Genomic DNA, 16,926 nt, shown 5'->3' with positions numbered 1-16,926 from the left:
TGGCAAAGTTACTACAAATGAATAGCTCCGGGAATGTGGATTTTCAAGCTCATAGAGCTGTATAGCATAGAAACGGACTCGTTGGTCCAAATCATCCATGCTGACCAGACATCCTAAATAAATCTAGTCCCATTGCCAGCATTTGACCCACATCCCACTGAACCCCTTCTATTCATGTACCCATCGGGATGCCTTTTAAATGTTGTAATTGTACCAGCCTCCACCACTTCATCTGGCAGCTCATTCCATACGCGCACCACCCTCTTCATGACAAAGTTGCCCCTCAGTTCCCTTTTTTAACTCTTTCCCTTCTCTCTTTAACTTTTGCTGTGTAGTTTTGGACTCCCCTGTTCTGGGAAAAAAGGTCTTGGCTATTTACCCTCTCCATGCCCCTCATGATTTTATAAACCTCGAAAAGGTCACTCTGACATTCGAGGGAAAATAACCCCAGCCCACAAAATTCCCCGCAGCTCAAGCTCTGCAATTCTGGCAACATTCTTGTCAATCTTTTTTCTTGCACCCTTTCACGTTTAGCAACTTCTTTCCTACAGCAGGAGGACCAGAAATGAACACAATATTCCAAAAATGACCAAACCAATGTCCTGAACAGCCGCAACATGACCTACCAACTCCTATAATCAATGCACTGACCAATGAAGGCAAGATGTGGAGGAGCCGGTGTTGGGCTGGGGTGGACAAAGTTCAAAATCACACAACATCAGTTCCACTATGCTACTGTGGAATTTCGCCCCAGGTCCCCAGAACATTATCTGGATTAATTGTCTGGCGATGATACCACTAAGTCATCGCCTATTCCATCAAATCCCACCATGGCCACTGATGAAGTTTTAATATTCAGTCAGTCCGTCTGCAATATTAAGCTGGTCTACCTCACTAACACCCTTCACGGAAGGAAATTTGCCATCCTCACCTGGTCTGGACCTACACGTGATTCCAGACCCACGCCGGTGTGATCCAATCTTGACCATTCTCTGAAATGGCCCTCATGAGCCTCCCAATTCAAGGGCGATTAGGGAGACACAACAAATGCAGGTCTTGCCATGAAAGAATAAATGAAAGTATCACAGCTAATCTTTCACCTTGACCCCATACTCTCCCCTTATCCCTTCCAAATATTTATCCACCTCTGTCTTAAATATTCTCGATATCTGAGCAGAACACAATTCTTTGAATTAAGGCTTTTCTTCTTAATCTTTATCTGAAACCAGTGATGTTACCAATGTTGGTGTATGTTATACTGTCCCATCAAGAGGTGAGTTGTCAGCCAGGTCCATGAGTTTGTTCAGACATGTGTCTTGAACAGGTGTTTTGCCTTATAATGTCGACTCTCTTGTTCCTCGGAAGTGGTCTGACCTGATGTACTTTTTCCAGCGCTACACTTTATCAGCTCTGACTCTCCAGCATCTGCAGTCCTCACATCCTCCCAGACTTGTGTTTTTATATTGATGGAATAAATCTCTACGTTGGGTTGCACAGCGACAAGTTCGGGTGTTCTTTCGTTCTGACTGGAGCCTCAAACTGCCCAGTCTAGAAGAAGTGACTGAAATAATTCTAACTGCAGGGACCTTAAAAATCAGAGGAGGTCATATCGCCCATCAAGCCTATTCCACCCCATTCTTTGAAAACAAAATGGCCTATCCTTAAGTGAACCCCGTTTATCCACTTTGGTTCCATATCTCTGAACAGGATTGTCCAACATTCAATCTCCAATTGGTTGTAATTTCAATTTACCATGCCTCCCCTGTCCGGCTCCACGGCGGTTTGGTGGAATAAGCTCCATAAGGCTTCCATTCCTGCTTTGGGTGCCATCAACTGCGAATAGCCTGGCTACAATTTGAAGATCAGGTCCCCCTTGCCCTAGAACTCACCCCACACTTCCTAGCAGCCCCACTGAGGAAAATAGCCTCACTCCATCCCCCACATAAATAGTCTCCTTCAGTACTTTAATAATCCCGTGTCAGTCATCGTCACCTCAACACTCCACCCCACGACCCTTACTCAAGACAGCGCTGACCTAGGGCCACGGGACTATACCCTTTGAGCTCAGTTGTCATTCTGGTGAATCTTTTCCTTACCTCCTTCCCTAGGACAGCACATCTTTCCTGCGATGGGATAAGGCTTAATACTGGGGAAGCGATAGCCCATTGGGTATTATCGCTGGGCTGTTAATGCCAAACACAGCAGATGGTGGAATTTGAATTCGATAAATATCTGGAGTTAACAGTCTAATAGTGACCATTAAACCATTGTCTATTGTCAGGGAAGAACCTGAATGGTTCATGGCTGCCGTCGAGGGAAGGGCACTGTCATCCGACTGCTTATATGTGACTCCAGACCCAGATGTTGACCTCTTAGCTGCCCTCTGGGCAATTCAGGATGGGCAATAAATGCAGGCCTACCCAGCCGCGCCCACATCCTATGAATGAATTTTAAAAATCGTTAAAGTTTGGAGAGAGGTGGAAGGAAATAGGGCTGAGCATGTCTGTGCCATTGCTCAGAGTCCCTCTGACACCTTACCCAGGCTGCACCACAGGGTGCTCAGGCCGTATCCTGAAAGTGAAGACAGGAGGAGGTACCAGAAACCAACAATGACAGAACACATGATCATCTCGACAGCTCCCTTCCTAATCTCTGAGCCGCGATGTTGAATTAAATTCTACTCCGTGAAATTCTCTCCAGTGTTTCATGTATTAGGCTATCAAGCAAGGACCAATTTCTTTCAAGGTCAGAGATTGGCTCGTGATGCCAACAATGCCCGCATTCTCCACTGTTTTGTGGGCGGCACGGTGGCACGGTGGTTAGCACTGCTGCCTCTCAGCGCCAGAGACCCTCCCACAGTCCAAAAATGTGCAGGTTAGGTGAATTGGCCATGCTCAATTGCCTGTAGTGTTAGGTGAAGGCGTAAATGTAGGGGAATGTGTCTGGGTGGGTTGCGCTTCAGTGGGTCGGTGTGGACTCGTTGGGCTGAAGGGCCTGTTTCCACGCTGTAAGTAATCTAATCCAAAAAAAAAGGCTGTCAATTTCAGAGAGGAGTGGCCTGTGCAGAGTGATTTCTAGGCTCTGGACGATCATTAGATCCACTGGGGGGTTAAATGAGAAAAGAATAAGCTGGAGAGGGTTCAGAAGAGATTTATTGGGTATGGAAAGTTTGAGTTATGGGGAGAGGCTGGATAGGCTGGGACTTTTATCACTGGAGCGCAGGAGGTTGAGGGGGTGACCTTATAGAGGTTTACAAAATCATGAGGGAACTAGATAGGGTTAATGGTAGTTGTCTTTTCTCTAAGATGGGGGATTTCAAGACGAGGAGGCATTTTTTAACGTGGGCGGAGAGAGATTTAAAAAAGAGTGGCAAATTTTTTTACACAGAGACTGGGCTCGTGTGTGGAATAAATTTCCAGAGGAAGTGGTGGATGTGGACACAATTACAACGTTTAAAAGACATTTGGATAAGTACAGGAATAGGAAATGTTTGGAGGGATATGGGCCGGGAGCAGACATATGGGACTAGTTTAGTTTGGAATTACGTTTGGCACGGACTGATTGGACTGAAGGGTCTGTTTCCATGCTGTATGACTCTAATAAGCATTTTGGGTGGGAATGTGTGGCACAAATGGATGGTGTCTTGCAGTCAGCAAAGCATCCTAGAGCAAGCAATTAACGGTCCCTCTTCTTAATTCAAACAGACAGAGAAGTCAAAGGGAATTCTGGATGGAGAAATATCTATCAGCTTCTCAGTGGATGTTTGCAACCCACGTTTGCAAGTTGAGAACATAGACTAGGCAGGGAGGAACCAGAAGGAAAAGTAATGAGTCCACATCAAATCAGTTTTAGGAGGGAGTGATCAGCTTAAGAGAGAGAGAGGGAGAGAAAAATACAAAGAGAAAAGGTAACATGGTTTAATTTTCAAAATCTCTCACAATAATGAGCCGATCCCACACTTGTAAAAGCAGCTTCCGAACCCACAATGACTTCCATCCAGAAGGATACACGGGAACACCACCCCCTGCAAGTTCCCCTCCGAGCCACTCACCATCCCTGACTTGGAAATATATCACTGTTCCTTCAGTGTCACTGGGTCAAAATCCTGGCGCTCACTCCCTAAGGGCATTGCAGGTCTACGCTGCAGCACATGGAGCGCAGCGGTTCGAGAAGGCAGACTCACTACCACCTTCTCAAGGGGCAGCGAGGAATGGGCAATAAATTCACAAGTGAGTGAAGAAAAGTTCATTTCCACTGCAAACAAGGCTGTTTGTCAGTGACATAAGAGGCTTTTGCTGTTGTTCGTTTTTTTGTTTTAATTTTTGCAGTTAGGGGGTTAGTGAGAGAGGGGATGAAGAAGCCAACCTTTTCTAGTGGGGTTAATTCCTCTCTGTCAGAGAGCCCAGCTACCTGCTGGGTGTACAGATGAGTCAATGCCACCCTGCAAGCAGGATCTGAATTACCCCACATGTAGGACATTAAGGCACATTGTTTTCCGAAAAAATTCAATATTACCTGTCACTTCAAACCAAGTTTTCACAGTGGTATGAGCATATTTGCAGACAAGGTGCAGAAATACCAGACACATGATACTTATTTAACTCAGTCCTCATATTGACGCACACAGTATTCTACATAATTCACCTTAATTAACACTTAATGCTCAGTGTACAATTGCACCAATCAGTGCACTCGTGCTAAACTCCTGCAGCACAATTTCACTGCAGACATCAACCCCTGAGGTTATGATTTCATTAAAATGAAACATTCTGGAATAGAATGAACATCCTCGCCTTAATATCCTGACACCTCCAGGAAGCAGAGCAATATATGCCCAACGATAATGAGGTTTAACACTGCAGTTTGCCTAGAACTGAGAATGGAACCTGACAACTGCAAGGTTAATGCACAAATGCTTAGCGACCGTGGAAGAGAAGCATAGAATGGCGTGACAGAGCTTCATGAGAGTTTTCAGATCTGAACTGTGCCAATTCGACTTGACTCGATGTTTTGTGAGTGGGAGATGGCAAAAACTCACTTTTGCCTGAAGCAATTGTCTCTGATTAGTTCTTCTGGACAGGCCGGCCCCGTCCCAAAGGCTTTGGAAGCCACAAGCGTCTAGACGATGGTACATTCAACGAGGCATGGACCAAGCCTTGAGATACTTTGAATGGTGGACTCTGGCTGAGGAAAGAACTCTTCCTGACACAATCTGACCATGTCTAAAACATGGGCCTGGAATCAGTGTACCATGATCATATTTGTGCAAGCGATTGGTTGGTGAGAGGGCATCAAGTGATGGTCCGATTAATTCTCTTTTGCTTTTTTAAAAGTGACTGCTTTCTGATAATTTGGTGGTGCTGGCTGTTGGACAGGGGCGTACAAAGTTTAAAATCATGCAACACCAGGTCATAATTGATTTGGAAGCACGAACTTTCAGAGCGCAGCCCCTTCATCAGGTGGTTGTGGCGTATAAGATCGTAAGACACAGAACTTATCGAAAACCCTTACAGTGTGATGCAACTGAAATTATATATTGATAAAGACCTGGATTGCTTGTTAATTCTCTCATCTTTTAGAATGACCATGTTGGTTTCAGTTCTTTCATATGTAAATCCCAGAATGTTTTTAAAAGTTACATTCTCAAGTGAACTTTAACAATAGGTATCATGTCAGCTCAGATAATGCATTGAAGGTGTGAGGTGTCCTGTGTGAGGCTGTCTGTGCCCCAATGTTCAGACTGATTCTACTTCTAAAAAAAGGAATTTACAGAATCTTAGGTGGACTCAAGCAGTTTTTGAGCAATATAAAATGTAATTCTGAAAGTACAAATTCACCCCACAAACTTATATGTATGTGCGTGCATGTGGGTGTGTGTTTGGGGAGGGGATATGAGTGTCTGTAAGAGATTGTGTATATGTGTATGTGTGTGAGTGTGAGTGTTAAGGGGTGCAAGTCTGTGACAGGGTGCGTGTGTGGATGTGAGTTAGGGGGTGTATGTGTGAGTGTATGAGAAAGAGCTCCTGTATGAGAGAGGGTCCATGTGAGTGTATGCATCTGTAGGAGTGTGTGTGTAGGGTGGGATGGTTCTGAGTGTATGTGTGTGAGAGAGAGAGAGAGACAGTAGTGCAGTGGGGTCACCTGTAGTGTGCATGAACCCTAGGTCCCAGTTGATGCCATCTCCATGAGTACCGAGCACAATACACACACACACCTACAGACCCATACACTCATGCAGACCCTCTCTCATAAGCTCACACATACACCCCCTAACTCACACCCACACACGCACCCTGTCACAGACTTGTACCCCTTAACACTCACACTCACACACATACACATATACACAATCTCTTACAGACACTCATATCCCCTCCCCAAACACACACCCACATGCACGCACATACATATAAGTTTGTGGGGTGAATTTGTACTTTCAGAATTACATTTTATTTTGCTCAAAAACTGCTTGAGTCCACCTGAGATTCTGTAAATTCCTTTTTTTAGAAGTAGAATCAGTCTGAACATTGGGGCACAGACAGCCTCACACAGGACACCTCACACCTTCAATGCATTATCTGAGCTGACATGATACCTATTGTTAAAGTTCACTTGAGAATGTAACTTTTAAAAACATTCTGGGATTTACATATGAAAGAACTGAAACCAACATGGTCTTTCTAAAAGATGAAAGACTTAACAAGCAATCCAGGTCTTTTTTAATATATAATTTAAGTTGCATCACACTGTAAAGGTTTTCGATAAATTCTGTGTCTTATGATCTTACACTCCACAACCACCTGATGAAGGAGTAGCGCTCCGAAAGCTAGTGCTTCCAAATAAACCTGTTGGACTGTAACCTGGTGTTGGGTGATTTTTAGCTTTCTTATAAGCTAGAGATCAGTAGAAGATGAATGATTTTGATTAGAGTCAGCCACGTTTCTCTGTGTTGGTTTTATTGCACAGCAAAAGGGAAGAAGGGCTTATGCCCGAAACGTCGATTCTCCTGCTCCTCGGATGCTGCCTGGCCTGCTGTGTTTGTCCAGCACCACATTTTTCGGCTCGGGGTACGCCAGCATCTGCAGTCCTCACTTTCTCCCCCTTTATTGCACAGCACCTCTACATACAGACCAAGCAGTCAATAGTTTTGCAAATGTTCAACCATCTTAGAAACTGCTGTTTTAAGTGACTGAAATGCTGTTTGATCTGTGAAACAGTTTAAGCTCAGAAAGTACAGAAAACCATTTTTGATATGGCTTTTCACATGTGAAAATGTGTTTTGTTGGCTGGAAAACACTTTGGGGTCGTAAAAGGTACAACAGAAATACTAACCTATCTGTCTTGGAAGCTGATTGAGTACTTTGTGGAGTGCAGTCACTGTTGTAATGTGGAAAAAAGTGCTGCTGACTAATTCTAGTAATGCATCTCACTTCACTTCCCCCCCCTGTCACTCAGCACATTGACTATCAGTCCTACAGGGAGCAGAAAGAAAATCAGACAGTTAAAGAAAATGCTCATTTCATGGACATCACTCATGGAGATCAGCCGTGGAAACAAGAACACTCATGATTGCATTTATCTCCTGTCACCTCTCTCTCATCGTTACAGCTGACCCTTGCAACATGCAACATGCTGACCTTATTTCCACTGACTGAGTCCCCTTTTATTAATTGAATGTTTTTCTTAACATCAGTCTTCATTCTCCAGTGCCTTTTGGGAATGAGATATGAGAGTCAGGCCCCATGTGCCCTCTGACAGAGATGCCACTCTTCTGAAGGAGTTTGCTCAATATTGACTACTCCAACAGCATCGCAAAAACAGCAATCATCATCTGAAAACATGACCTTGCTGTTTTTTTTGGGGGGAGGGGGGTCTATGCCACGCACTAAATTGTCCACCTCCCTAAAACAGCAGCTGTATACAGTATGCCATTGGCCGCAATGTGCTTTGAGACACCCTGTCATTGTGAAAGGCGATATATAAATGCAGTCTTTTCTTTAGAACAGAACAAGTGTTTTCTGGGGGTGCGTGTTTTTTATTAAGGGTGTGGGTTCTGTTCACCGACAAGCTGAAGAGCTCCCCCTCCCACATTCCCTTCCTCGTACAGTACATGCCGAGGGCTCAATCTTCACAAGAGTTAATAATACATTCCAGGAAACAGAGATACAACACTAAATGTGTAATTGCATCAGCTCTGACAAACTCGACATAAATGATGGAGCATCTGTATAGTAGTTGGCTTCTGAGCTGAACACCTCCTCCTGTGTTGAAAACTCTCAGAACAGAAACCGTTGCTAAAATTTGGAGACCTTTTTGTTGTTAATTGGGAATTCCATGACTGTAACTGAACTAATTGACAAAGTCTCTTGGCTTTCAAAACATTCTTTCACAGGGACATCACTGGTGAGGCTAATGTTTGTTGAGCATCCCCTTTTTATTAAATTCATTCCTGGGACGTGGTCATCACTGGCTAGGCCGGCATTGATTGCCCATTCCTAGTTGCCCAGAGGTCAGTTAAGAATCAGCCACATTGCTGTGGGTCTGGAGTCACGTGTAGGCCAGACCAGGTAAGGATGGCAGATTTCCTTCCCTAAAGGACATTAGTGAACCAGATGGGTTTTCCTGACAATCAATTCATTAGACTCTTAATTCCAGATTTTTGTGAATTCAAATTCTGCCATCTGCTGTGGTGGGTTTGAACGAGGATCCCCAGAACATTAACTGGGTCTTGAGATTAACAGTCCAGCAATAGTACCGTGAACTACTACCACTCAATGCCCCTGAATGAAGTGGATTGCCCCGCTGTTTCAAAATCAGCACCCTTGTTGTGTGACTGGAGTCACACATAGAGCAGACTAGGTAAGGTTGGCAGATGTCCTTCCATGGCCGACAGAGTGGTTAAGAAATCATTCAGCACACCTGCCTTCATTGCTCAGACCTTTGAGTATTGGAGTTGGGATGTCATGTTGAGATTGTACAGAACGTTGGTGAGGCCTTTTCTGGAGGACTGTGTCCAGTTCTGGTCGCCCTGTTATGGGAAGGATATTATTAAGCTGGAGAGGGTTCAGAAAAGATTCCCAGGATGTTGCTGGGAATGGAGGGTTTGAGTTATAAGGAGAGGCTGGATAGGCTGGAATTTATTTCACTGGAGCATAGGAGGTTGAGGTGTGATCTTATAGAAGTGTGTAAAATCATGAGGGGTACAGATAAGGTGAATGACAAGGGTCTTTTCCCGAAGGTGGGGAAATTCAAAAGTAGTGGGCATATTTTTAAAGTGAAAGGAGGAAGATTTTAAAAAGACATGAGGGTCAACTTTTTCACACAGAGAGTGGCTTATGTGTGGAATGAACTGCCAGAGGAAGTGGTGGATGTGGATACAGTTGCAACATTTAAAAGACCTTTAGATAAATACATGAATAAGAAGGGGTTGGAGGGATATGCACCAAGGCTTATGCGGAAAGTCAGGAGGCATGGGATAGAGGGAAATTTGGCCAATTGGATAGAAAACTGGCTAACCGGTCGAAGGCAGAGAGTGGTGGTAGATGGTAAATATTCAGCCTGGAGCCCAGTTACAAGTGGAGTTCCGCAGGGATCAGTTCTGGGTCCTCTGCTGTTTGTAATTTTTATTAATGACTTAGATGAGGGAATCGAAGGGTGGGTCAGTAAATTTGCAGATGATACGAAGATAGGTGGAGTTGTGGACAGTGAGGAGGGCTGTTGTCGGCTGCAGAGGGACTTAGATATGATGCAGAGCTGGGCTGAGGAGTGGCAGATGGAGTTCAACCCTGCCAAGTGTGAGGTTGTCCATTTCGGAAGAACAAATAAGAATGCGGAATACAGGGTTAATGGTAGGGTTCTTAGTCAGGTGGAGGAACAGAGGGATCTTGGAGTCTATGTACATAGATCTTTGAAGGTTGCCACTCAGGTGGATAGAGTTTGTAAGAAGGCCTATGGAGTATTATCGTTCATTAGCAGAGGGATTGAATTCAAGAGTCGTGAAGTGATGTTGCAGCTGTACAGGACTTTGGTTAGGCCACAGTTGGAGTACTGTGTGCAGTTCTGGTCGCCTCACTTTAGGAAAGATGTGGAAGCTTTGGAGAGGGTGCAGAGAAGATTTACCAGGATGTTGCCTGGAATGGAGAGTAGGTCGTACGAGGATAGGTTGAGAGTTCTCGGCCTTTTCTCGTTGGAACGGCGAAGGATGAGGGGTGACTTGATAGAGGTTTATAAGATAATCAGGGGAATAGATCGAGTAGACAGTCAGAAACTTTTTCCCCGGGTACAACAGAATGTTACAAGGGGACATAAATTTAAGGTGAAGGGTGGAAGGTATAGGGGAGATGTCAGGGGTGGGTTCTTTACCCAGAGAGTGGTGGGGGCATGGAATGCGCTGCCCGTGGGAGTGGTAGAGTCAGAATCATTGGCGACCTTTAAGAGGCATTTGGATAGGTACATGGATGGGTGCTTAATCTAGATTAGAAGTTTGGCACAACATCGTGGGCCGAAGGGCCTGTTCTGTGCTGTATTGTTCTATGTTCTATGTTCTAAGCGCAGATAGATGGGGCTAATTTAGTTTGGGATTATGGTTGGCATGGACTGGTTGGACCAAACGGTCTGTTTCTGTGCTGTTTGACTCTGTTGGTGATTCAGTTGTGTTTTGAGGACAATCGATGGTACTTCCATTGATCGTCCTCATGCAGACTAGCTTTCAATTTCCAGGTTTTATTGTTTGAATTTAAATTTCTCGAGAATCCATGGCAGGATTTGAACTCATGTCCACAGAGGATTAGCTCAGGCCACAGGATTATCAGTCCAGAATATACACCAGGATTGCAAAGATTTGTATTCAGAATGAAAATCTGTATAACCAGCATTGCCAGTGTGAGACCTTCAGAAAACTGTCTGTGCAAAGGAAGTCACCTCCAGTTTAAATCACGTTGTCCCTCTTCTGACTCTTCTCCAATCTTTAATATTCCAAAAGGTGGAGTGGACACGGAAGGAAGAGCAGAAACAGAGGCTGTCAATATAAAACGGTCCCCAGGAAATCCCATTGGGAATTCCAGAAGGGACCTCTTCCCTCAGAGAGCAGTGGAGGGGCAGAATGTGGAACTCGATCTGACAGGGAATGGCTGAAGTGAATCATGTCGATCCCGTTGTGGGGATGATCACCATACTAATGAGGGAGTGGAGGGGATAGACTGTTGGGATGGAAGGTTCAGAGGTGGGAGGAGGCTGGAGTGGAGCTTAAACACTGGCAGGGAGTAGTAGGGCTGACTGGCCCATTGCTATGCTTGTGTCCGAGAAAATGAAATGTAATACCTTGGTTATTCAGATTTCTGGGGCTTGGTTTAGCTCCGTTGGCTGCACAGTTGGTTGATGAAGCAATATAATGCCAACAGCATGAGTTCAAATCCCATTGTTAGTTGAGGTTACCATGAAGGACTCTCGTTCCCAATTTCTCCCCTTGCCTGAGGCGTAGTGACCCTTGGGTTAAACCACCACCAATTGTGTTTTTCTCTAATGAGAGAGCAGCCCTATGGTCTGGCAAGACTATGGTCACAAACGTACATACACGTTCAGATTTCTAAATCATTAACATCATCTTGTGCACTGATTTCTAACTTCAATCTCGGTAGACACTCTTTGACACTTCCCTCCTTTTTTGCCTTCAGATCTCCATCTTCCTTTCGCCACAAGAATTGGAAGGGATCTTGTTTCTGCTCTTCCTGGTCAACAACAGCTTTGGAGGCCAAGGCTAACTGAAAGAAAGCTTTCTGAACGCGGAGAATTGCTGGCATTAAGAGATTTGAACTTGATGGATGGGTGAACAGGCAGAGAATGGTAGAATACAGGCCGCATAGAGGCAAGGGGCTTTTGTTGTGGAGAGGTGTCATGTGTCAGCACAGGGCTATGCGTCGAAGAGCCTGTTCCTGTGTTGTGCTGTTCTTTGCTTTTCTTTGTTTCCATCTGTTTCTTGGTTGAGAGAAGGGTGGGTGAGGGGAGGGTGACGGAAGGCAGTCATCGATTGGCTCAATGGTTGCCAGGGTGCCATGGCAGGAGGACTCAGAACACTACGGGCCTACTGTCTTCAGCAGGTTCGCCGTCACAGTCGCCTAATCCAGGCAGTCAATGTTTCATAGCAATTTTCTGACTGTTTTTCGAGAGGCAGCAGTTTAGTTACAGGCTCGTCAGTTCATGAGGTAGAGAAAGGAAGTAAAGCAAAAATGGAAATTCGCCGCAGTTCCTGCTCTCATAAGAAAGATGACCGGGAGTAGTTTAACCTGACAGTCACTACACCTCAGGCAAGGGGAGAGATTGAAAAGGTGAGTCCTCTCATGGTGACCTCAGCCGGGCTGAGAATGGAACCCACGCCGTTGGAGTCACTCCACATCAAACCAGCCGTCCAGTCAACTGAGTTGACCCATGACAGATGAGAACCGATCCCAGGGCGGTTCTGTGGAACTGAAGAGTTGAGGGAGTGAGCTCCCGCATCTTCCCAGTGGTCCTATACCCTTTTGTGGTGGTCTCTGGTAGACTTCGGTGGTCTTGGGACCAACAGTCTTTGTTGTCTCCTTCGGGCTAATGTTGCGGGTTTCCCAAGGAGATGGTGTGGGTCCTCTCTCTGGATCTTCTTGCCTCTTTCGCCTTTCCTGGCCTTGTTGATTTTCTTTTTATTTTGAGGGAGTGCATTGGCCATTGACTGTCTAAATCCATCTGACCAATAGCCATAGAGCAGCTTTGATTGATAACTGTTGTTCCCTTACTCAGTTCCACCTGAGGGTTAATTCATCATTCTTTCCAAGAACAGATCGTCCTTCTTTTCGAAAACAGCACCTTGAGATCAGGGTGTATTTGGTGTCAGATAGTTAAGCAGGCACCGTGACCTCTGCGTATCTCCTAATTTTTCCTGTTTGTTGTCCCATGCTCAAATTTTGGCAAGGTAATTACTGCCAGGCCCTGGTTTCGGCAGGATGTGGGGAGCAGTGGCAGAGAGCAGCGGGTGTTGACGAAGGCCGCAGCTTCGGCGAGCTGGAAAAGGTTACTTCAGTTGAATCAAATTGGATTAGAATTCATCAAAGGATAAGCAAGAAGTTGAGAAAGAAACACATGAAGCACAATTAAGCAAATGAGACATATGAAGGTTAGGTTTTACATCTATGGAAAATGGGGAGACATTATCAGAAATAAGTATGGCTCACATCAGAGTCTGAGACAGGGGAAATTGTAATGGGTAACAAGGGAATGACAAGGACAGTAATCCAACGATTGATACTTGGCTTCACCACAGAAAACACAAGGAATACATTCGAAATTGCAGAGAACTAAGGAGAGTGTGGAAGTTAAAATTGCCTCTAAGGAGGACCGTTCCCAATCAGAGAATTCATAAAGTGGGAACCAATGTGGGTCGATTATGATAGTTAAACATCTATGGCTAACCTTAAAGGGTTAAATATGTTTGAAAAGGTCACAGCTCATTTCACTCATTTAATGTGTGATTAGCCAGGAACCACTTGTCACATGGTTTTAAAATCTGTTTTAATGGTACTTAAACCTATCAAAGGCTTTTTACATATTCCCTCTAATGTATTCACTGCTTTGTGCACGGTAGCGTTTAAGAGCTAGTCTGAGGCAAATCACAGGAAACTGGATATCGAGACTTTATAAGTTCTTGTTCCTGTGATGACGAGCAGAATCGGGGGCTACATCTTCCACATTGATTTTCTTTTTGTAATCACTGCCTTTGTTTATTAACTTTCTCGCTCACTTGTCCTCCCCTCTCATCCCACCATCCCCTGCAACTTTTCTCTGAAGGGCTACATTCAGTTTCTCAATCCTGTACTCTGCCTCCTATTTGACCTTCCCCCTCTGCTGCTCAGGTGGTGAGTGTGAGATGGTGTTTATTCCCTCAAGCTGGAGGAGCCCCCAGAGTGAGGGACTGCCATCTCTGCCTTTCTCATCTGAAGTGATGTGCTCCGCTTCAGCGAAAGAATCCCAGACGGTGCAGCCATTATTGTGTGACGGCCTCTGTGATCTTGCTCCGCGCATCGCAGCGGCAACGTTTTCCACACCGTAACGGTGACCCCCCCAAGTCACCTCAGGAGTGTGGTACAAAGTGTCACATCACACCAACAAGGAACAGGAGTAGGCCATTCAGCCCTTCAAGCCCACTCCACCATTCAATATGAATGTGGCTTTTACCCTCCATTTTACCCTTGACTCTAGTTTCCTGCATATCCCCTCCAGAATTAATCATCACCTCTTCGTCATCAAGAATCTATCTCCCTCTGCCTTAAAAATATTCAAAGACTCTGCATCCACTGACTTTTGAGGAAGGGAATTCCAAAGACTCACAACACTTTGAGAGAAAAAAAAATTGCCTCATCAACAAGGTGACCCCATACCTTTCAAACGATGATCTCTAGTTCTAGATTTTCTCAGAGAGAAGAAGCATCCCTTTGACATTCATCCAGTCAGTACAGGACATTGGTGAGGCCACCTTTGGAACACTGTGTTCAATTCTGGTCTACCTGCTCTAGGAAGGATGTTGTGAAACTTGAAAGGGTACAGAAAAGATTGACAAGGATATTGCCAGGGATGGAAGGTTTGATCTATAAGGAGAGGCTGAATAGGTTGGGGCTGTTTTCCCTGGAGCATCAGAGGCTGAGGGGTGACCTTACAGAGGTTTATAAAATTGTAAGGGGCATGGATAGCGTATGTAGACAGCACCTTTTCCTCAGGGAGGGGGGGTCTAAAACTAGAGGACATAGGTTTAAGGTGAGAAGGGAAAGAGACTGAAAGGGCAACTTTTTCATGCAGAAGGTGGTGCATGTATGCAATGCGCTGCCAGAAGAAGTGGTGGAGGCTGGGTGGGCACATGGAAAGAAAGGGTGTAGAGGGATATGGGCCAAATGCTGGAAATGGGACTAGATTAATTGAAGGATAACTGGCCAGCATGGACGAGTTGGACCTAAGGGTCTGTTTCCATACTGTACAACTCCATGACTCTAAATCCACTTACGATATTAAATGTTCCAATTGAATCTCAACTCAGACTCCACTCGCCAACAGTGAGAGGTTCATTGAGCTGTACATAGCACAGACTCAGCCCACTCAAACCACTTAACTCATATGTATGCCCCAGTCAAACCTCCTACCATTTACCCCATCCAATTCTACCCACCTTTTCTCATATCCATTTGGGGTTGGGATCTGTTGTCCTTACCCAATACTCCAGACCCAGGGCAGTGTCGTTCTCTTCTTAACTGCCCTCTGAAGTGGCCTGGCAAGCCACTCAGTCCAAGGACAGTCAGGAACGGACAACAAATTCTGGTCTTGCCAGGGTCATCACACCTTAATTGCTCAGACCTTTGTGTATAGGAATTGGGATGTTATGTTTGATGTTGTACAGGACATTGGTGAGGCCTCTTCTGGATTACTGTGTTCAGTTCTGGTCGCCCTAATATAAGTCGAATATTATTAAGCTGGAGGAGTTTTCGACGATGTTGCCAGCACTGGAGGGCTTGAGTTACAAAGAGAGCCTGGATAGGCTGGGACTTTTCTCACTGGCACGTAGGAGGTTGAGGGGTGACCTTTTCGAGGTTTATAAAATCATGAGGGGTATAGATAAGATGAATAACAAAGGTCTTTTCCCTAAGGTGAGGGATTTCAAGACTATGAGCATGTTTTTGAGGAGAGAGGAGAAAGATTTTAAAAAGGCATGGAGCAATTCTTTTACACAGAGAGCGGTTCGTGTGTGGAATGAGCTTCCAGAGGAAGTGGTGGATACGGATACAACATTTAAAAGACATTTGAATAAGTACGTGAACAGGAAAGGTTTGGAGGGATGTGAGCCAGGAGCAGGTGGGACTAGTTTAGTTTGGGATTATGGTCAGCACGGACTGGTCGGACCTAAGGATCTGTTCTTGTGCTGTATGACTATATGACTCTATCCCATGAAAGAATAAAGAGATGTCACTCTATGATTGTCACCTTCCTCGCACTGAATTGCCCACTCTGTCTTGTAACTAATCTACTGTGCCATGAATCATTCATAATTAGGTGTGACGTGAACGTGAGCTGTCAAGTAGCTTTTCAACTCCTATTAGAATATTTCAGTAAGAAATGGATACTTAGCTAAACAGTACTTGAATATCACTGAGAAGAAAAATGATGTTATCAAAGTATTTCATCTGGTATTCACCAGGACACATGCAAAAGTGCCAAATTTCATAGGGATTAATAATTTTATATGAGATGAGGAAGTGGTGCTAATTAATGGCAATATATGACTGGCTGAGATATTGTAATGGAGAATGCTCCAGTAGGGTTCTGTTGTTCTCCTGCACTTCCATTTATTGAATAAAAAATGCAATGCCCAGGCATATTTCTTTCTTATACAGTATAATAGTTTCATCATTTCTTAAAACCTGAATTAATGATTTTATTATCACCATATATCTTGAAGATGCAGTGAAGAAGGGCCTCTCCTGTGCTGTAATGTCCTACGTTCTTTGTTCTAAGGTGTTTTGTTGCTACATTCCGGCGCCATGTTGAGCTACAAAAAGAAAAACAAATTACTGAAGTAAGAATTCACCTGCTGTTCAAATTGGGTCTCGAGCATGGCTTCAGAGTTAGTGTGAAGTGTTGTGGGCCTCTAGGAGTTCCACTCCAGGAACAGCAACAACGATGCCATGCCCCAGGATACACCGCCAAGACTCTAGACTCTGGGCCCGTTGCTATCAGGATTCCCCACTCTGGGCACCACCACTGCCATGAGTCCAGGCTCTGCGCCTATTGCCACCAGGAGTCCAGGCTCTGGGCCTATTGCCACCAGGAGTCCCTGCATTGGGCACTGCCACTGCCAAGGGTCCAGGCTCTGGGCCTATTGCCACCAGGAGTCCCCGCATTGGGCACTGCCACTGCCAA

Source organism: Chiloscyllium punctatum, chromosome 35, assembly GCF_047496795.1.
Source record: "Chiloscyllium punctatum isolate Juve2018m chromosome 35, sChiPun1.3, whole genome shotgun sequence".
Classification (NCBI taxonomy): domain Eukaryota; kingdom Metazoa; phylum Chordata; class Chondrichthyes; order Orectolobiformes; family Hemiscylliidae; genus Chiloscyllium; species Chiloscyllium punctatum.
Note: the sequence above shows the minus strand (reverse complement) of the source record.